This window comes from Canis lupus, chromosome 29, assembly GCF_011100685.1.
Source record: "Canis lupus familiaris isolate Mischka breed German Shepherd chromosome 29, alternate assembly UU_Cfam_GSD_1.0, whole genome shotgun sequence".
In the NCBI taxonomy this organism is placed as follows: Eukaryota; Metazoa; Chordata; class Mammalia; order Carnivora; family Canidae; genus Canis; species Canis lupus.
The window spans coordinates 20,484,172-20,506,569 of record NC_049250.1 but is presented as its reverse complement, the minus strand read 5'-3'; the positions used below and the strand labels follow the sequence as shown (position 1 = coordinate 20,506,569).

Below are 22,398 nucleotides of genomic sequence, written 5' to 3'. Positions count from 1 at the left end.
CATACACACACACACATACACACACACACACATACAGATACACGCTCTTCAAGTGACTCAGTTCCTATTTTGGGGACAGCCACTCTTAAAAATGGTCATGTTTATTTTTATTTTATTTTTATTTTTTTAAATGGTCATGTTTAAAAGTTAAGTTAGTGTTTTAAAATTCTTTGCAGAGGGAAGGCTCTTCCATGGAAAACTAATAAATGCACAATTTTCCTTATAACAGACTCATTCACACATTGGTCCTACCTATGCCCTTGTGATTAAAGCTAACTAAGTCCCATTCTAAGTGCCTTATCTTTGCCACAATCTACTTCAAATACCATTGGACTAATGGTGGTGGAAAACCAAGGCACAAAGCCGCTGTGCACAACTGAGACAGGACTGCAGATTCCCCTGTGTGTGGTGGCACTGTGTGCTCTGCAGAGTCCCAGGCTGGTTAGTGCAGTTACCCAGGACGTAATTGCCGTACATTAGGGTCCATATCTAAGCATGAAAACTCTCGCAATGGCATCCCATTGTGTGACCTGAGGAATCCCCACTCACGTGGCTGCTGAACCTAGCACAGCAGCCACCAAGTGAACACCTGGCCAGTGCTGTGTGTGCCAGAAGAAAGGAGGCCGAGGCCCAGAAGAGAAGGACAAATCCTCTTTCCCATAAAGAGTATCTGCCATGTCTGATCGACCGCCTGGCATACCGAATGTTGAGTTGCCTCCAGAATCATGGCTCCTAAGAGCTAATGTGACCATAACATTTCTGTGCCTCAGTTGGCCAAGGAGCAAAATAATATCTGAGTCCTTGATTCCTCCTGGCGATGCTGTGAGGCAATTAGTGATACAATGCCTATAAAATCCTGGGAGGACAGTTGCTCAGAGAGCCATATGAAAATAAGGCATATCCTTAAGACTCGGGCAGAGCAGACCAACTGATGAGTTTCAAAGCCGTGTTCCAACTCATTGGAAGGATATGAAGGAACACACCTAAGACAGCCTCTCCAACAGGACACGCCAAGTCTAAAGAGTAAGCTCACTCTAGATGTGGACAATTTAGTTAAAAAAAAAAAAAAACACAATCATTTCTGCTAATCGGACTCTGTACTTACTGGGCAGACTATATTTTCTTGGACAGAAAGGCAGCAGCCAGCAAGGCTTCTTCCCCAGGCTGACAGCCGTTTCTATAAAGCCATGTGTTTTTTCAGAGCAGCCTATGGTGACATAGCAACCCAGACATATGGTGTCATTATTCAGCCGACACAAATTTGACACTTAAGTGAATTTATTATATTTTGCTTTGCTCCTGGTGCCTGAAAGGCTTTGCCACTGTCTCTTCATAGAGCTTGTCACAGATGTTGATGTATTTTCCTCCTCCATGGCCAGGTTTTACTGTGGAAACTGATACAACTTCACGATAGAATTTCTAGATGAATTATTCACGCATTGCATGCTTTCTGCACACAGGAGCTTGGAAGAAATCCATACTATTCAGTAAATGGGCTCTCTAGTCCTCTTTAACAGAGCATTCTCTTCTGTTTTAAACTGTTTCTATTATCATCTTTGTAATCATAATGTTTTGGATAAAGTATTTCATAGTTGATAGTTTGGTTAAAACATTCACAATATTTCACATTAATGTACAACAAAATTGCCCAGGCACTGAGATAAGACTGATCCATTCTAGCAACAATAAAGCATATGAGCCAAATTCTCATCTATGCAACTTTTACTTTACACACACACACACACACACACAACTGAAACTCTTTAGTCAACTCTATTTCCAATGATTTATAGAGCAATTCTTGAAATATCTCAATATTTGTTATTTTAGACAGAATAGGCCTCTTCTAATGCTAATACCATCTGTAGAGATGAGTTTTTAATTGAAAAGAATTTTCAACTTGATGGAAAAGAGTCAGATGAACTCATCACTGGCCTCTGAGAAAAGATTAATGAAACAAAAACATATCAAGCTTCTTTAATACCTGGAGAAGCCATAAGGATACCTCGAGTGACATTATGGGCCATAGTATATGGGAGTGAATAACTTTAACATGACACAGTAAGCCTGTGGAAGAATTAAGAGCTATAATTACAGTTTTTAAAGTATAGTGACCTATTGACCTTTCAGATTTAAGACTTTGCCTTAGGGTCATGTCTTGGCCTAGTTTTTGTTTTGTTTTATTTTGTTTCTTTGGGTTTTTTTATTCCCAACTGAAACAATTTCTCAATTTTTTTTCTGCAAAATTCCAAGTGGTTGAAAAGTTAAATTCTTCCTATCTTTGCTTTATTTTTAATTTAGTTAAATGCTTGGGAAACACATATTTTTAAATAAGAAACGTCTCCTTTTAGAATTTGCTTTCCATTCTAAGAGCAAGGACATCCTGAATTTTTCCTAGAACAGATGGCAAAAGAATTGCACCAAAGCACAAAGGAAGATGAAATCCTAGCTAATGATTATTATTATTTGAGAAAATTTAGACTAAGCACAGTAGATTTCATTTACTAAGCTTTGAGGCCCATCCATGCATAACTTCCCCCATTTGTTGTCTATGGCACAACACTTTTCCCAGTCTCTCAAAACCTCAACACTGGAGTCATCTTTGGCTGTAACAATGTACATCCCCATTACCAACCCCCCAAGTTCTTTTTTTTTAAGATTTTATTTATTTATTCATGAGAGATACAGAGAAAGGTAGAGACATAGGTAAAGGGAGAAGCAGGCCCCCCTCCCTCCACCTCCCTGGGGAGCCTGATGCAGGACTTGATCTCAGGACCCCAGGATCATGCCCTGAACCAAAGGCAGACACTCAACCACTGAGCCACCCAGTGCCCCACCCCCCAAGTTCTAATAGCTCTTTCTTTCTTTGAAAAGTGTCCTCTGTTCAGATCTTAGTTTTTCTCCACTCTGCCCCAAGTGCTCACTGTCTTTGTCCAGATATTCATGAAACCTGTTCCCATCTCATCTCCAGCCTCCAGAAACTTCCCTCACTGGAGTCTGTCCTGTATATCATTAACAAGATGAACTTCCTCATACATTATCTCATTATATCATCCTCTGCTTAAGAACCCATAATAGTTTCTATTACCTACTGAATATTTTTTAATTTAATATATATACTAACGTGCCAGGCTTGTTTTAAGCACTTAAAGAGATCAACTCATTTAATTTCCCTAATAACCCTGTGAGGTAGGAACTATAACTTACTCCCTTTTTATAGATGCAGACACTGAGGTGGAGAGAAGATCAACAATTTGCGAAAGGTCACATAGCCAGAGAGTGATAGAGTCGTGACTTGAGCCCAGTCTATACATTTAACCAATATGCTATGCCGCCTCCCCTGAGAATAATTAGTGTATACATAATGTTTTATATTTTTTAAACAGCTTTCATTTCTCATTTGACCCAACCTTCAGGCAGATGCTATTTATTCTTAAATCCATCTAATTTGATCTCTTTCTAGTAAAAGGACCTGTATGTAAGTGGACCACTCTTATGTGTACATATTTGCACTTCTTATACCTTTGCCGCTGAGGATTTTCTTGCCTGGGTTCCCTTGCCATTTTTTTTTCTCTTTTTCATGCATATATTAAATAATAGAGATTTATATATCATTGTGATATATAAATTTCTTGAAGATGTAGCTCAGTCCTCAGAGGAGGCTTTCCGACCCCACAGGAATCTCTTCTTCATTGCCCTCTGTCAGTGTGTGTTCATACCCAACTTGGCTATACTTTTCTTTTGAGAACCTTCTCAAACTCCCATTCTTCTCTGAAATCTCCTTTTAGTTTTCACAGTGAGATTGTGTAGCTGTGGCAACAGCGTTCTCACGACAACTCAGATGGTTGGCTCATCCCTCAATTATCACCTCTCCTGCGAACCTCCCCCACACATATACTATCAGATTATGAGCTCCTCAGAGGCATGTGCTACAAAACCTCTGCCTAGATCAGAACACAGTAGGGAGTCAATGTGAATTTTTTAATATATTAACATGTAGTACCCTTTTGCTATTTGCTGTATGTGCATGGTGTATGTACACACACACAAACATGTATAAGTTTTATTTTGCAGCAATATTGTAAATCCAATGAAAAGAGATCCTGCTTCTACCTTCCTTGCATTTCTCATCAAATCAAGTATGGGACATTACCATCAATCCCCACTAAATGCTTGCTGTATGAATGGGTAAGTTATTAAAATTACCCCAGGAAATGAAGATCTTTGGCTTGAATTGCCAAGTGTTAAAAATGGCACCACTCAAGAATATACAGTCAACCACACATTAAAAAGTACTAAGAATAACTCAATATTTCTTATACGGAACAGTTGCATTTTCTTCTGAGAATCCATATGTTAAAATCTCTCTCTGTATTTCCCACAAGAGCACTTAAATCCAAAACTCACAGTGTACCTGGCTTCAAACCAAGTACATTAGTTATTTTGGAATTGCAGAATTAATAGTCATTCTCCCACTTGCAGATCTACCTCAAATAAAATTGTATTTCATTTGGATTAAGAGTTGTAACTCATAAATTTAGCTACAGCAAGCTGCACCAACACAACTCTTTAGTGCTTATCCTATTGCTATGCTTAAAAAATAATACTAGCAATTATAATTATTAGCTATTATAAATGAAGAAGAAAATTATCTCCTCTTGATGCATAGAATGTGGATATGGAACTACATATTTGATTTATACTAAGAACCAATATCATATGGTTACATTATGCTTTATAGGTCAAAGGTCAGAACCACATACAAATTGAGGAAACCATTCTGGCAATTCAAAAGTAACACCCAGATACTTGAGAACATAGTCATGATAATGTAGTTATCAAATATCTCATAACTGTTAAAAACAGAATCAAACAATAGACTCATTCGAGGTCACTTTTATAAATCAGTAAATATGCTGTATAGGAAATATTATCTAAATATTTTGTTTAATAATGTACTATTTATATATAATACTAATCTCCATTATATCAGAAATGAAAAAGGGGAGGAAGGAATCAATATTTCAAGGATTCAAGGAAGCTCAACCTCAAACAGTATGTCATGACAATGAATAGAAAATCACAGATGCTGAGGATGCTGGAAGGGAGGGAGAAAGAGAAGAAAGAAATATATCCTCAAGCAGTCTTATCACTTCAGTTAGGTATAAAAAGAAAAGTCAAATAGCAGCATTCCTTTAAATAACAGGTCTAGATGAGATTCAAATAAATAATGTCACATTTATACATCACAGAACAGTTGATTTCTCACTTGTTTTCAGCCACTCCTATGGCACACAAAATGTGAGAGCCTCCCATTGCTGTTTAGAATGGAAGATGCCAATGGAGATAGGAATACATAATATCCGAGCAATCTGGTCAATACTGAAGACTTGGGTTTAATTGCTATGGTTCCTCTTTAAGAGTTGTTTCACATTTTATTGAAATCAGAACCAATGGACTTTATTTTTTATGTTTTAATATTTTGTTTAAATTCAATTTGCCAACATATAGTATAACACCCAGTAGAGCTAATGGATTTTAGTGACTCCATATTAGTGCAGAACTGGTTCAGCCATTTAAAAAAAATGTTTCCTCTTGGAAATGAGTATATGTCCACATATAAATGAATTGTCATTTATAAAAGAATTGTGAGGACCAGGCATGTGCACGTTTACTGAGCACCTCTTATGTAATGAGTAGTAGTAAGATGTGGGAAAAGCACTATGGGTGCAGAGAAAATTATTGTCCTCAGTCTCTCAAGCCCATAGAGAAAACAGGCAAATCAGATCAATTTTAAAATGATAGATAAATGCCTCAAATTCAGTATGTATAGAACACAGAGAGAATGCATCCAGCCCAAAGTGAGGAGCCTGGAAAGATTTCCTGAAAAAGCTGACATTTGGTCCATACTTGTAGGACAAGGGGACAACTTCATTTCCTGCATATGATCACTTTCAAGGTCAAATAAAAGGATGTAGAGGGTGTGGTTTTAGAACATATGCCTTATCAGGAATTAAGACTCAGATTCATTGTAAGCAAGTATTTCAATACAAAAACAATGTTACAGTTGTCCACTCTGCTTGCCCTGTACTAAGCCCTGCAAAGCGTACATAGAATAAGTGACAATGTTTACCTTCAGGGAGTCTATAATTTAATTAGACAGTGAAAATCATACTTGTGATAGCTAAATAACAAGATAGAGCAGTATTGGGTTATGTGCTAGGATCTCTAGCTTTCCCAAAGCAGAGTATGAATCATGTTGTATTCTTACTCAATCTTCTTTCCCATAATTTTTCCTGTTAATGATGTGTTTGCACAAGAGACAATACCCATGTACAATTCTTATAAAGTTTTTCCATTTGTTTGTATATAGATAAACATAACAACAAGAACAAGGTAATTATCCTAATAGATGGACATAGCAAGAAACCAAACTTGGGTTCACATTTCTCCATGTTTGTGGTAAATCCCATGTAGTCTTGCTTCATAAAGAAACAGACCTCAATTAGAGGCCAAGTTCTTTCTCAGGACTGAAGTCATCTTCGTGCATTTATACAAAGTTAGATATGAGGATGAGTCAAGAGAATCAACCACTATTTGAAGATTTGCCAAATCAGAGAACTAGATGGATGATTCAGTCATGCGGCTGTTTCTCCACTGATTCACAGTTGCGATTTGCTTGACTCCCCCGAACCTCAACTTTGCTGTCTATCAGATGGGTAAAATGACACCTACCAATCATTCCAGGTGGTTACAGATTAGAGAGAGGGGACAACACACATCCATTCTGAGAATGGGTTAAATCCCTGATTTGAAAAGTAATCGTAAAATATAAATGAATAAATAAATAAATAGATAGATAAATAAATAATCTTTAAATAAATAAATAAATAAATAAATAAATAAATAAATAAATAAATAAATAAATAAAAAGAAAAGTAATCGTAGTAGAAATGAGGTGACCACACAGAACAGACATGTATGCATGGAATGGACACAGCTGCCTGAAATACTATCCATACAGCAGCCTGGAGACTCTCAACCATCCCTGCACCACCACCCTTTTGGATTTGGGCTCATCTTAGCCCTCAGGAAGAACACTAGTAGTCCACCCACTGGCATGGAAGAAATGTTGATGTTCTCTGACACTTAATGGCCAGTCAATAAATAGTGATAATTGTATTCTCTTGCGAGATTATAAGTTCTTGGTTTTTATTTCTGAAATATAAAATGATTATAATATAAAACATCTACTCTTCTAAAACCCATATGGGCTGGAAGGGTACAAGTAGTGGTAGGAGTCACAAAACACTTTCTTCTTTAGTTTTCATACTCTCTCCCTCAGTTCGATTTCCCAGCTACCAGTCTGGAGTCCCTGCTGGATATCTTCAGGGAATGCACACTCAACCCCTCCTAGATTCCACATGGCACCCTTCCTGCTACTGTTTTTCCTACTACTGGCATAAGCATCAGACTGTGCTTGAGGCAATTAACTCTCCAAAACCACTCCAACTTCTCAAGTTCTCCATGCCCCAAGGAACATATACTACATCAAAGCTGCATCCTGCCAAAATTGTGGCTTTCTCAAGAGCTCATGATGATGCACCTATACCAGTGGTCTCCCTTCTGAAGTGGAAAGAATACCTCCTCTGATGGCTCTTGCCTCTGAGTCAACATGTGATCTACCTCCATCCCAGAGCTATGCACCCTACACAACCTGCTCAGGTCATACAGAGGCCTGCCTTCCTCATACACTTTGCTACTGAATCACAAAATGGTGCCACGTTATACTCACTAGAATCTCAGACATTAGAGTGAAAAATCTCTTACTGGCTTCACTTCGAATCTTACACGTGGGATTTAGCCCAATCCCCAAGAAAAACAAGGATGCATGGAAAACAAAGATGAGCAACACACACACAAAACTACTCCCTCGTTCTTATAGATCTTTGTTCTTCAACCTTTTCCCTGTTTTAGGATGACTCTTCCTTAGAATGACTCACTCATTCTCAGGAGGCCACTTGGACTTTTTTCAAATAATCCCAGCACATGACAAGCCTACTAGATATGCTGGAATCTCAGAGAGTATATAGTTGGGGTTTTAGCTGAGGCCCTTGCTGCAGCCATAAGCTAAAGATTTATAACTTACAATTTCTTGATAAATTACTTTCATATGAAACACAGTATTTGGAAGTAGAAGAGTATCTATTTTCCTAAAACTCTGTATTCCTTCTCCTCACATCTAGAAAGTATATACACACCAATTTATACACTTAAATTTAGTCACCTTCTGATATCTTCACCCTAACCAAAATTAAAGTGTATATTGATATAAGACCTTTGTCTCAGAAATTCCAATATTCTATAAATATGCTTAAGTTAAATATTTCTAGCCTACAGAATTTTTGCTTACATTTTCCCATGAATAAAACTTTGTTAATCAGTTAATAAAATATTTTCATTGTATTTGTGAGAATAATATAGCCCATGAAGAAAAGTTAATTAATGCATGCTAATGTATGTTAATTATTAACTTTGAGGATAATTCTTGACAATACACTAAATTAATCTTCAGATTATCATGTAACTTTCACACTCCAGAAAGCTGTTGGCAAGACATATGGAATAAAGTCAGAATCTTGCAATGGTGAGAGAGTGTATATCAATATCTTTTAAGTCTAATAAGAAATGTATTTCTAAGTTAAAGTATAAGTAGTATTACAATATCATTTCCTGCATACATAAATTGCTTAAAGCAGCACTCCTAAAAGTGTTTAAAAATGGTCTTTAACAATTTTAACTGGTTCCTAGGAGTGGCTTCATTAATCATTACTTTACTGAGGCAATTTATTTTTCATGCTGCTCCAGCAAATTCTCCAGTTGTCTTTAATCTTTCCCGGCATCTTCCATGATTGCTCCAACTAGACCTTATCTCTGAGGCTGTTTTGTTACTCCTCCTGTCAGACACAAAGCAGCACACCAACTGAGTGATTTCAACAGCTGAAAGAACTACCTGGCGAGAGCACATGTGAGAAGAAAAGTAGAAATAATCCTTGAGAACAATGGAGAAATTCTCTTTTGAGGAGATTTAACATACTTTCTATGAGCTCAAATATACTTGGAACAGATAAAAATCTATGTATATGGCATGTGTGTGTGAGAAAGATTTCAAGTAAATGACCCCTAGAGGCATAACACACATTCTGCTATGGCTTCAACAATATTTTCCAATTTGACTCACTCCTGGTGAGCTTTGCCATGAATTTTAATTGAATCTTCTCAACTCACATTTTGCAGTTTTTCTTTTCACACATAGCTAATAGCACTGGAATCAGACAGTTAAATTTTTGCTTAACCTTCAGTCATTTTGAAAGTAATTATATCTTTCAGGTCTACAAGAGTCTATTTCACTGTCAAAACATAATTCAAGTAAAAACCAACATGGTTTATAAATTTGCTTTTTTTATACATCAGTCTATATTAAGGAAAAACAAAATGTCAATGATACTTTTGGCATCTCATAATTCAATGCTTTATTGTGAGACACTGATACTGAAAAACAAGGAAAAGTGATTATCTGAGTGGAGAGGAAGCTATGAAGAGAGCTTACATAATAGTTAAATTGAATTGTCAAGAGAAGGGGCTTGAGTTTACTAGTCATATACAAGTGACCTAGAGTCAACAGCAATTCTCTGTTGCAATTCTAGGTGTTCATGTTTCAGAGATGAAATAACACACCCTTCCTTGGTATCTGGTCACTGGAATATCAAAAATGCCCAGAGTTCCTTGGGCCCTGTTTCCAGGCACCTCTCTTCTCAATGCACAAGGATTTTTGCACATCTGACCAAGACTTGAGGTCAGTCTTTAACATCTGGTCTTTTAAAGACCTTGTAAACAAGTATGAAGTTTTATTCTTTTGAATATCTAATTCCAAAGAGGGACCTCTAATATCTACTACTTTTAACCCAGAAGTGGAAATTTTCAAGCACAGCTGCTCCAGATTCCCTTCCAAAGCTTGGGCTGCCTGGTATTAAGTCTTGGATTCTTCAATTTCCTCTGACCAGAATAGAAAAAAAAGAAAGTCTTTGTCTTCTTCTTTTGTATTGTTCCCTATAACTAGTGTCTAGTCTTCCACTCAGTCACACAATGTCAGGGCACCAGAAGAATCATGAATTTTCCACGAAGGATCCCAATTTGACTGCTTTTCACCCGAGTTCTGAACTCAATGCTCTACACCACTTGGTCATCCAGATCTCAAGAGTGCTAATGTGTGGAGCCTCAACAATACATCTTCTGCTCTAAATGGCTACTTTGAAATAGCTGGAAAAGTTGGGGAGGCAGAGTCACTCTACCAAATTTGCTCCCTAGTCCAATAAATAGGGTGCAGTTGAGTAAAGCACTCTCAATATCAGCTACTCTTAAAAAAGACACCTATTTAATCAGTATAGTCCTCAAGGAAGAAAGCAATAACATAAATCCCAGGGCTTTGCACCAGGAGACCCATTTGTCATATCTCACATCACAGACGACCTTGGGTTTAGACTTGGACTTGATCCCCAAGTGAAGATGTCCATATAAACACTGTACTGTATGTATAAAATGTGAATTTATTAAATGTACCCATTTAAAACCTACTAGAAGCTTCCTGTAACCCTATTTGGGTGTTTCAAAATGTAAAGGGAAGAAAAAGTAAACCGCACCTACTACATGCCAAGCACCATTGTAAGCACTCAGTGCGTATTCAATCCCTTCATCTTCACAGCCATCCTGAGGCAAAGACCATATTATCCCCATCTTACAGATGAGTAAACTAAAGCATAGACCCATCCAAGTTCACACAACCAGAAAGAGGTGGCCTCCAGGTTCTAATCTAAACTATCTAGGTCTGGACTCCACGCTCCAAACCAGTATATTTCCTCCTACAGAAGTAGTTCTGAGAGGTCTTGACAGCCACCTGTCTTCTGATGCTTCACCCTGGCCCCAAGGCAGGGTATTCTCATGGCTCAGGCATTTCCCCTTGATGGATGTGGCTGTGAACGATGGGATGTTAATGACCTTCCTCCAAGCATGGTTTGATTATTGCTGGGCCCTGTTTCTGGATTTTAGGGTAAGCTATCTCAAATAATCATCTGGACAAGCAGTGGCCAACACACACAGCAGCTGCTCCTCGATTTTGTGGCTCCATGGTGTCTCCTCAAGCTCCCTACTGCTTGGCTGCCCCAATGCCATGACATCAGATGTAGACACTTTTTATCACTGGCTTATTTTCTCTCAGACCTAAAGAAGTTAGAGCCTAATTAGCATTAGTTGCCTTGCTTTATCTTATTTAGGGAGATATATTATCGTAAATATATGGGAATTTAAAAATATGCTTGAGAGATATCTTTGACCAGTACTAAATTATCTCTGATTTATATTTTCAGCCAAAACACACTATCTAAACCTAAACATATTCTGTCTTCTACTTCTTCTTTCCCAAGGTGTGAAAGTTGTAACTTGTTCTTTGAAAAATTACCTAAACATAGGCTGACACTTGGTCTCCTTTTCCCTCTTTCCTCAAGGCAAAATAATTACAAACAGAACTTTAAGCAATCTTGTATGCACTGGGAACTTGGTCTTGCTTTTTGGTATCAGCTTATTCAGAGGTTATTCCCTTTGAGAATAGCTAGTGGTTCTCTTGATACCAGCAACTCCAAACCTTTTCCTTTATCCAGAGTATGACACTGTCATTGAGTATAGTTTTGGACCACCATGTCTGCAGGTCATTTTAAACTGTTTTTAACATATCCTGTGACTGATGAGGAGTCAAACTTCATATATCAAGCAGTATTAAAAATACAGCTATTTCCAGTTGACATGTATCAAGAGATTTTTCTATGTTCATACCCTTTGACCAAGTAATTCTGCTTTGGGGACTCTATCCTAGGGAAAGAACCTGAAATAACAGAAAAAAAAAAACTTTATGCACAAAGACAGTCACCCAATTACCTAAACATCCTCCAAATATGGGAATGGCTAATAAACTATTCACTTAAAGGAAGAATTTATAGCCCTTGAAATATAGTTATGAAAATTTTACGACATGGAATATTTTTCTCAGGTTAAATGGAAAAGTAAGACAAAAGTTATATATACAAGTTAATCACCCTTATGTAAAAATCAGGAACCCCACTGAGCAAAAAAATAAGGACATAAAACATTAACTCCCAAAGAAAGTGATTTGGAGACCAGCTTTAAAGACTAGCAGGACTCCACTAAAAGGCAAGAAATAAATGCACTAGTCCCAGGCCAAGGGGCTATGGAAGAGCCTTTGGTCTTTCACACTCTCTTATATAAATTGGGACTCAATAAATAATCAATAAATAATGAGGGCATACATGTTCACTATTACCTAATACAATGCAGTATATGAAACTGCCGATATCTAAGCCTTGTGGCCAATAAAAACAGCAATTTCTTGTGGTTCAATTAAATATAGCCAATGAGCCTCTACCACTACATGTTGCTCAAGATCAGGATGAAATAATCTGTACCTCCCAACAGTCCGTCCGTCCCTCCCTCCCTCCCTCCCTCCTTCCCTCCCTCCCTCCTTCTATCTCTCTCACTTTCCCTCCCTCCCTTCCAGCCTTTAGTGGTCAAACAACTAGCCTGAAGAAAAATCCAACTGGATATTTGACACAATATTGCCAAAAAATAAAAATACCTGTAGCCGAATTTTTCCCATGTTGCTGTCATCATGGAAACATATTTTAGGGCTTAAACAGGAGAAGCTCATGATTCTTAAGCTTTCTTTGTATATCATTACATGAGACCTAGCAATAATGGTCACTAGATATAAGTCACTTCTAACACCTAGCCACCTAAAGAGAAGACTACCATATGTTTTAAAATTATAGTGGCTTTTCTATCATAAATAACCTTCCTTTTCAATATCCTGAGATCATACATCATAATCTTCCATTTTATTTGCTTCCATATATATAGTGTGGGAAATGTTGAGTGGAAGCTCCCTATTTTGCAAATAGATCCTTATTATTTCTATCCCTTTTTCTCATCACAATCCCCTTCTTTGCTCCCAGGCAATTAACAAACAGCAAACACTATGGGTCACCTGGTCAGGGATGGGACAATTGATGTCAGGAGGCTTGGAACAGATTCAAAGCAGTTGAGGTGTATTTTCAATATTACAGGCAGTTCTTTGTCAACAGTCTACTGACAAATATTTTTTGGCAGGTAATCCACTTTTTCTTATTTCTTTTTTCCTTCTTTAGTCCCTTTACTACAAAGAATAAATAACTGTATTTAACACCTTCATAAAATCCTCACTTACACCTTGGCCCTCTACACAGTCACAGTTGCTAAAACTAGGATCCAGAAAGGGGGTCCTTGCCTCACTCACTTTTTTAGATAGGAACCAAACTAGGAAAATTATTCATGAGAACTGCAAAAATGTAAGTTTCCCTCTGTTTATGATAAGGTCTTATAACCGAAAAAGAATAACAAACAGAAAAAAATGATTAATCAGTTGATCTTAACCCAGGGTGAGGTCTCAGCACTACGGTCACAGTATATTCTATCCTATTTGCTATTAAGTTGACAAAGGTTAACTGGTAGGTTGTTCTGGTCTGATAGCATTCTGTTGAGGGAGCTCAGGAAAAATAAAAATCCTTAAAAACAATCCACTTCCAGGAGCACCTGTGTAGCTCAGTCAGTTAGGAGTCGGACTCTTGATTTCAGCTCAGGTTATGATCTCAGGGTCCTGGGATCAAGCCCATTGCCAGGCTGTAGGCTCAGTGGGGAGTCTGCTTGTCTGCCTCTGCCTCTGCCCCTTCCCTGACACATATGCACTCTCTTTCTCTCTCTCTCTCTCATAAATAAATCCTTTCAAAAACATAATAATTCACTTCCAAAAAAAGGAGAAAAGGTATAAACCCTTCACATGTAAATACATGCTTGCTTTCAGTGTCTATGAAAGCAACAGTATCAAATCTTTTTTGTGAAAATAAATAAATCTAATTTTTATCGACTTTAATGCACATTTATATGCCCCTGTTGTCCACAGATAGTTGTGAGCATTACTATGCTTTGTCCATATAAGGAGTCAAATTGAGCTTCACATCTATCCAGGAACTGAGTTCATTCTGTTGTTATTCCAGTGATTGTGTTGGGATTTAAAACTCAAGACAAATGAAAAAGTATACAAAGGGCATTAAGATTATTGCAATCACCTGAAGACTTGTCACTGTAAAGTCACCTTATGTTCCAACTCAAAATGTCTTACTTTATAATTCATTTTATAGCAAGAGGACTCACTAAATCTTGCCCAATGCTTTCCTAGGGACCTTATTCAAACCTATTAAAAGGCATTTTCTCAATTAGCAATTAAGTATCTATATTTTATCATTAATTTGATGATATCAAATCATCATCAAATCAAATCAAAAGTTGTTGAAAAATGTACTGGAACAGAAAACGTGATTCCCAAGAGCTAGTCCCTGTGATTCACCACAATGAATCTTTAGCCCTTCAAATAAAATGAAAGCATATTGTTACATGATTACTGTTTGCTTCTGCTTAACCCTGTAGTCATCTGACCTATTTAGACATCAGTTTTTTTTCTTATTAAAACCACAAAGAAAGAACAATTCTTTATTTATGAATTTCATAAAGGACTGAATGTGCAACTGACATCTGCTAGTGATGATCTGGTAATATACAATTTGTCCAGGAGCCGAACAGTTTGTTTTATTGTGTTTTCTAACTGTAAGAGATCATTAAAGGCAAAGCCTATATGACGCTATACACACACTCACACACACAAAAAAAAAAAAGTCACCGTGGGCCATACTACCAATGAAATGGTAGGTAAACAAATCTTTTTCTGGTCAAGAGAAAAAAAAATAGCACTCTGCATTTCATAAGATGAAAATTATGACAAAACCAAACGACTCATAAGTTGACTTCCAATGATATTTTTGTAACTACATTTTCATTTAGGGGCATTATTGATGCATAGCAATCTATAAGTTCTGAAAGATATGACATGACATCAGAGGTTAAGAATAGAATCAGGGGGTGCTTGGGTGGCTCAGTCAATTAAGCAACCGATTCTTGATTCATCTCAGTTCATGATCTCAGGGTCATGAGATTGAGCCCCAAGTCAGGCTCCACACTGGACATGGAGTCTGCTTAAGATTCTCTCTCTCCCGGGATCCCTGGGTGGCGCAGCGGGTTGGCGCCTGCCTTTGGCCCAGGGCATGATCCTGGAGACCCGGGATCGAATCTCACATCGGGCTCCTGGTGCATGGAGCCTGCTTCTCCCTCTGCCTGTGTCTCCGCCTCTCTCTCTCTCTGTAACTATCATAAATAAATAAAAATTAAAAAAAAAAAAGATTCTCTCTCTCCCTCTCCCTCTGCCCTTCCCTCCTCCACAGTCTCTAAAAAAAATAAAAGAATAGATTCAGAAAAAGTCTTTTGGAATTGACACTAAAATAAGACAAAACAGATACAATTCATCATCTATCTAGTAACTCATGCTGTGAGATAGTTTTCAAATGTGGTGTTCTGTTCCCTGGGTTATCAGTAACACAATGAGTATAAAGAATGTACTTTCATCTGACAGTCTGACAAAATTGTAGATTATCATAAGGTTGAACTATCTAGTGGCTAGAAAATAGTCAGAATTATTACGTTTACAGTACTTTCCAAGGAAGAGGATGCTCCAATTGTGAAAGCCAGTGACAGATATATAGAAAAATAAATTTAGATTCTACTAACATTCATTGAACACCAGCATGCCATCCATTATGACTGGATCTTTCATATGATAACTCATTTAGCCCCCACAAAACTCCATGAGATAATATTATCCCAATATTACAGCTAAGATTCATAGAAGTCCAGGGGCTGTTCCAGGTCACCCACCTGGAGTCTGACCTCTCTGACCTCAAATCCCAATTTTTTTTATTCTATTATATTTACTCTTCAATGAATAGAATAAAACAAGTTTTGTCTAACTACTTTGGACATGAAAAAAAATAAGTCCCCCTGGTTATAAGTTCATGCTTATAAACAACTTAATATATTCCTCAGTGTTGGAGTAATTGCAAATGATAATCCCCATGCACATATATGTATTTTTCAAATATCTGTCCCTATGGTTTTATATTATTTTGTCCATATAGATTATATGATTTGAAAGGTTATTCAAAAAAATAAAAAATAAAAAATAAAAAAATCCAAAAAATCAAAATAAATTCAAAAAAATTAAAAAAAGAAAAAAGAAATAAAGAAATAAATTTTTTAAAAAATGAAAGGTTATTCAAACAAATTACATTAAGTATTGAGTACTCTGTTACAAAATCTGAGTTTTACCTGAAGATGCAAATACAGCAAGTGCTCCTAGTAATATTATGAAATCATATAAATGACTAATATAGCTAATGATGCTATATTAATTGCTAATAAATAATTAATTTAAATAAGGAGTTAGACATTTAAGTACTGTTCACTGCTATCAGGCCCTTAATTTTGGCTACCACACTGTATCTTGTCAAAGTTGGTCAAATAATGGTATGTTTAAATCAGAAAGCAATATGTGGCTCTGCTAATAGTATTTACTATAGCAACTCTGCCTCAAAATTCCTAGAATTTCAGTATTAGAATGCTTCACTACTTACAAGTTTGACCAAAAGAAATGAAACTCATTATGCTTGTTAGCATCTTGCCTTTATTCTAGAACATATAAAATAAGTCAGACTTTTAGAAATACTTGACACAGCATATGGACCCTTTCTAACTTTTTAACTTTTTTTTTTTTTTTTGGACATCTAGACATCAAGTACAAAACCACTAAGCTAGTTATTTTAAAGTTAATACATTGGTATTCTGTCCAAAATTCACTATTCTGGTTTATAAGTCAGTCATGTGTATTTAATTAGCACCTGCTAGTTCTTTAAGGTACACATTGATGGTTTAACATTGACAGGCTCTCCTTAGACAATTCTTTGTGGGTAATAATAGTATTTCAATGTTTTAATATCTCCATATAAAAATGATTTGCAAGATTCTATGACTCAGCAATTCCATTTCCAGTATTTATTCTGAAAACTAGAATCACTAGAATGGAAAACTATCCAGTTGCCCAACGTGAGGAATTGTTTAAAATACAGTATATTTTTCAATAGTTGAGGGCTACTATGTGCTAGGTGATGAAGACTGAGCAGTGAACAAGACATATGGTCATTATATTTATGGAGTTGGAAAGATGTATGTTTCAGCCACTCTTGCTGCAAAACAAACTACTCCAATACTTTGTAGCTTAAAATAGCAACTATTTTATTATGCTTACAGATTCTACGGGTGAGAAATTTGGACAGGACATGAAGAAATGATGTATCTTTTCCTCATAATGTCTGGACCTCAGCTGGGAAGACCTGAAAGCTAAAGGTGACTCCACAACAGAAGGTTGGAATTACCTAGAGCCTCCCTCATTCATATGCCTGGGCTGGGATGAATCTGACTAAGATGGTCAGTCAGAGTGCCTACATGTAGCTTCTCCACCTGATTTGGCTTCCCCCAGCATGGTGGCCTCAGAGTAATCAGAGCTCTCATATGTCATCTCAGGGCTCCAAACATGAGTATTCTAGTAAGTGGCATCACTTTTTTATGACCATGCCTTGGAAGTCCCACTGTAATCTGTAAACCAAAGCAGTTAGTCTACCCATATTCAAGGAAAGAAGAACTAGACTCTCCTCTTGATGTGAGGAATAGCAAGATCACACTGTGGAAGAACAGGTGAGATGGGAAGTATTGTTATCTTTAGAAAATACCATGTACTGCGATGTGGTAGCATGCTACCATTAATAGTCTGAAATTATTTTTAACGGTGGCTAATAATGTTTGTTGAGTACTTATTATCAGTTCCAGGGACTATTCCAAGACTTTCACATAGGGACTCATTCAACCTTCAAAGTAGCCCTAGGAGGTAATATTATCATTGCTTTCTTACAAATAAAGAGTCACCACACAAAGAAATTATATAACTTGCCCACGTTTGCACTTGCAGTGGAAGAATCTGGATTTGAACCCAGACAATCTGATTACCTCATTCATAATGGTTATGAACAGCCACAAAATCCTAAGAAATAATATTATAGGTTATTTTTCTTGCTTTGGTTATTGATATTTCTAAAATGGTGGGGGGGAAATAAAGGAAAGTTTCCTTGAGGCTTTCTTATATGCTCATAGGTTTCTATATGAAGTTTTTCCCAGTGGCCAGATAAGAAGAACTGTCTGACACTCTTGTTAAAAAGACAGACTTGGCAATCGGAAAAGGACAAACATTATATGGTCTCATTCATTTGGGGAATATAAAAATTAGTGAAAGGGAATAAAGGGAAAGGAGAGAAAATGAGTGAAAATATCAATGAGGGTGACAAAACATGAGACACCTAACTCTGGGAAATGAACAAGGGGTAGTGGAAAGGGAGGTGGGTGGGGGGTTGGGGTGACTGGGTGATGGGCACTGCGGGGGCCACTTGGCGGGATGAGCACTGGGTGTTATGCTATATGTTGGCAAATTGAACCCCAATAAAAAATTTTTTTAAAGACAGACTTGGGGACGTCTGGGTGCCTCAGTGGTTGAGCGTCTGTCTGTCTGCCTTTGGCTCAGGTCGTGATCCCAGGGTTCTGAGATCGAGTCCTACATCAAGCTCCCTGCAAGGTCCCTGCTTCTCTCTGCCTATGTCTCTACCTGTCTCTGTGTGTCTCTTATGAAAACATAAATAAAATCCTTAAAAAAAAATAATAAATAGATTTGGATCCCACCACTCAGACCTGCTGATTTAGAATCTTCAGGGAAGGGGCCTAGGTAATTGTATTTTTAGTAAACACTTACAAAAGCAAAGTTAGGAATCAATATTGTATGGTATATTAATAGTTTGAGTTCTCTCAACTCCGTTTGGCTTTTCTTTTTCCTTCTCTTTGCTGCAGCTGTCAGGAACTACTCAAAAGAAACCACTCAACCGTATAACTAGTGATTTTATGTAATAAGGAAGTACTTGCTTCTTAAAGGCTGGTAAACATTTGATAGCTAAAGGATTCCTGGCAGCCCTAAAACATAATTCACCATCTTAGGGTCGTAGTAACTTCAGCAGTGTTTTCAGATAGGGTAGAACATGTGGGATGAGAGATGTTGTCATCTTTGGAAAAGACGATGTAGCAGTGATAACAGGCTGCAAGAGGCAAATATTCTCAACTGTATGGGTCAAAGGAAACAAATAATGACTAGGTATTTACTACTTAAAAAATACCTTTAAACAGGACCTAATGTCCAGAGTTGTGATGAAAAAAAATCAACTGGAAATGTCAATAGTTGTGTGATTTCATTTTCCAAACATTTTATAACATCTATTTTTATCTCGAAAGATAAAATCTATAACATTTTTACTGAGATTGGAAAAAATTGTGAAGGCCAGTCAACTGCCACTCGAGGATGTCATTTATCTCAAAATTGTCTTATTTAGAACAAGCATTTATATGTCCAATTGAATGTGTTCAATTCAATATTATCTAAATAACGTGTAGGACAATTTACTATATGCCAAGTACTATGCATCGCCTCATTCAGTTCTTATAACATTCTTAGGAGCTCTCTTCATCGTCTTACAGATGAGGGCACTGAGGCATGCAACAGCCATTTGCCCAGAGTTTCTAAGGCATTTCAGAGCTTGAATGTGAAACAGGTACAGCATTAAAAACTAAATGATACAACAGTGATCTTCATACTAGTAAAGGTCATGTATTCATTATGTTCTGCACATTCATATACATAGTATTTAATAGCCATGGAATTTGAGGTCAAAATGTATCTTTTTTAAGTAGGTGGATACTTTGTGTATGCTTAAGGGATATAGAACCATTATAAAAAAGACATTACTAAAAATTGTACAACATCATCAAAAAGACAAGAGATAAATGCTCGTGAGACTGTAAAGAAAAGGGAACCCTTATGCGCTGTTGGTGGGGTTGTAAGTTGGTGCAGCCACTATGGAAAACAGTATGGAATTTCCTCAGAAAATTAGAAATAGAAATACCATATGCTGCAGCAATTCCACTTCTGGGAATATATCCAAAGGAAATGAAAACATTAACTCAAAAAGGTATCTGCACCCCCATGTTCATAGCAGCCTTATTTACAACAACCAAGACATGGAAACGACCTAAGTGTCCATTGATGGATGAATAAAGAAGTTGTGATATGTGTGTGTGTGTGTGTGTGTGTGTATCAGTGTAATACGAATATTCCTCAGCCATAAAAAAACCAAGGAAATACTGACATTTATGACAAAATGGATCAACTCTGAAGGTATTATGCTAACTGAAATAAGTAAAACAGAGAAAGACAAATACTGCCCAATCTCACTTATTTTTTAAAAGATTTATTTGTTTATTTCAGAGAGAGAAAGAGAGAGAGCATGAAGGGAGGGCACAGAGGGAGAGGTAGAAGCAGACAGCCTGCTGATCAGGGAGCCCAGCATGGGACTCCATCTCATGACTCTGAGATCATGACATGAGTTGAAGTTGGGTGCTTAACGTATGGCCACCATGCACCCCCTGTATGATCTCACTTATATGTGAAATCTAAAAAAAAAAAAAAAAGAGAGAGAGAGAGAGAGAAGGAGAGAGACTTGTGATTACCAGAGCCAGAAGGTGGGAGAAGAGGGAACTGGAGGAAGTGGTAAAACAACACAAACTTCCAGATATAAGAGAAATAAGCACTACAGGTGTAATGTACATGATGACTATAGCTAATACTGCTGTACCATATATAGGGAAGTTGTTAAGAGAGTAAATCCTAAAAGTTATTGTATCTATACAAGAAGATTGATGTTAGCTAAACCTATGTGATAATTTCACAATATATGTAAACCAAATCATGTTCTATGCCTTAAACTTACACAGTGATGTATGTATGTCAATTATTTCTCAATAATAATGGTGAAAGATCATTTGCATAGAGACATGGAATATATAATAAGTATTTGTCAGAAAGGCACTCAGCAGTTTTGATACAAGTAATTTAATTCAATTAATTTTTATCATACAATTAGTATATATAGTATTTAGTCCCCATTTTTTAGAATTTATGATTTACCTTAGAAGGGCCAGACACATACAAATATCCAAATAATAAGAAGAGAAATAATTTATTACTCTTTATTTAGCTAACACGATCAAAGAGAAGAAATTGCTATTTTATCAAGAAAATAGGCATAGGGGATCCCTGGGTGGCTCAGCGGTTTAGCGCCTGCCTTCAGCCCAGGACCTGATCCTGAAGACCCGGGATAGAGTCCCACATCCGGCTCCCTGCATGGAGCCTGCTTCTCCCTCTGCCTGTGTCTCTGCCTCTCTCTCTCTCTCTCTCTGTCTGTCTCTCATGAATAAATAAATAAAATCTTTGAAAAGAGAAAAGAAAAGAAAAAAAAAAGAAAAGAAAGAAAGAAAAAAAAAGAAAAGAAAAGAAAAGAAAAAATAGGCATAGCTTTAATATCAGGCTATGATTGTAACATTTTTCTATTAAATTAGGAAGGTTGGGACTTTATCCAAAGGGGGTCAAGATTTCACCTATAAAGTCATTCTAAAGCATGAACTTCAAAAACTGTGTTATAACAAGGATTCTATGTATTTAGAACCCAAACTCTTTAAAAAATTACTTGGGGATCATTAAAATATTTGTTGAGTTCTCTTTCCTTTTCATCTCCACCTATTCGCACAAGAGTCAGATGCCGAAATTGCCTCTTTGCCTTTACTGTGCATTCCCATGCTAATCTTTTTTTTTTTTTAATTTTTTTTTTTTTTTTTTTGATAGTCACAGAGAGAGAGAGAGGCAGAGACACAGGCAGAGGGAGAAGCAGGCTCCATGCACCGGGAGCCCAATGTGGGATTCGATCCCGGGTCTCCAGGATCGCGCCCTGGGCCAAAGGCAGGCGCCAAACCGCTGCGCCACCCAGGGATCCCTCCCATGCTAATCTTAAACTACATTTTCAAGTAGATTGATAATTCTATCATTGAATTCCCAATTTTGGAAAAATGAACCACCAGCTTAGTCAAAGGCCTAAACAGCCTAATGCTTCAGGTTAAAGATTTCCAAATCTTCACCTGTTCAAACTTCCTGAGACCACACCATGAGGCTCCTGTGGTGAAAGTACTGGAATGGACATTGAACTGTAAGACCACTCTCACTACATTTTCAAGCAAATTCTCTTGGATGCTGGTTTCCTCAACTTTGAATTGAGGGTATTACCAGCCCTCCTCAGCAGTCAGGGTAGCTGTGAGGATCATGCAACACAATGGATGTGAGAATACACACTCTGACCTGGAGAGTGCTCTGTGGAA

General features: G+C 37.1%; 1 long non-coding RNA gene across 1 annotated transcript in view; it reads right to left on the bottom strand.

Moving 5' to 3' along the window:
* Positions 1-1,260: 1,260 nt before the first annotated feature.
* The window catches only part of LOC111093222, a 54,649-nt gene continuing 33,511 nt past the window's right edge, over positions 1,261-22,398 (bottom strand). The window contains exon 3 of the long non-coding RNA XR_005380866.1: positions 1,261-1,463. This is a non-coding gene — a long non-coding RNA (uncharacterized LOC111093222). The remainder of the gene's footprint in view (positions 1,464-22,398) is intronic.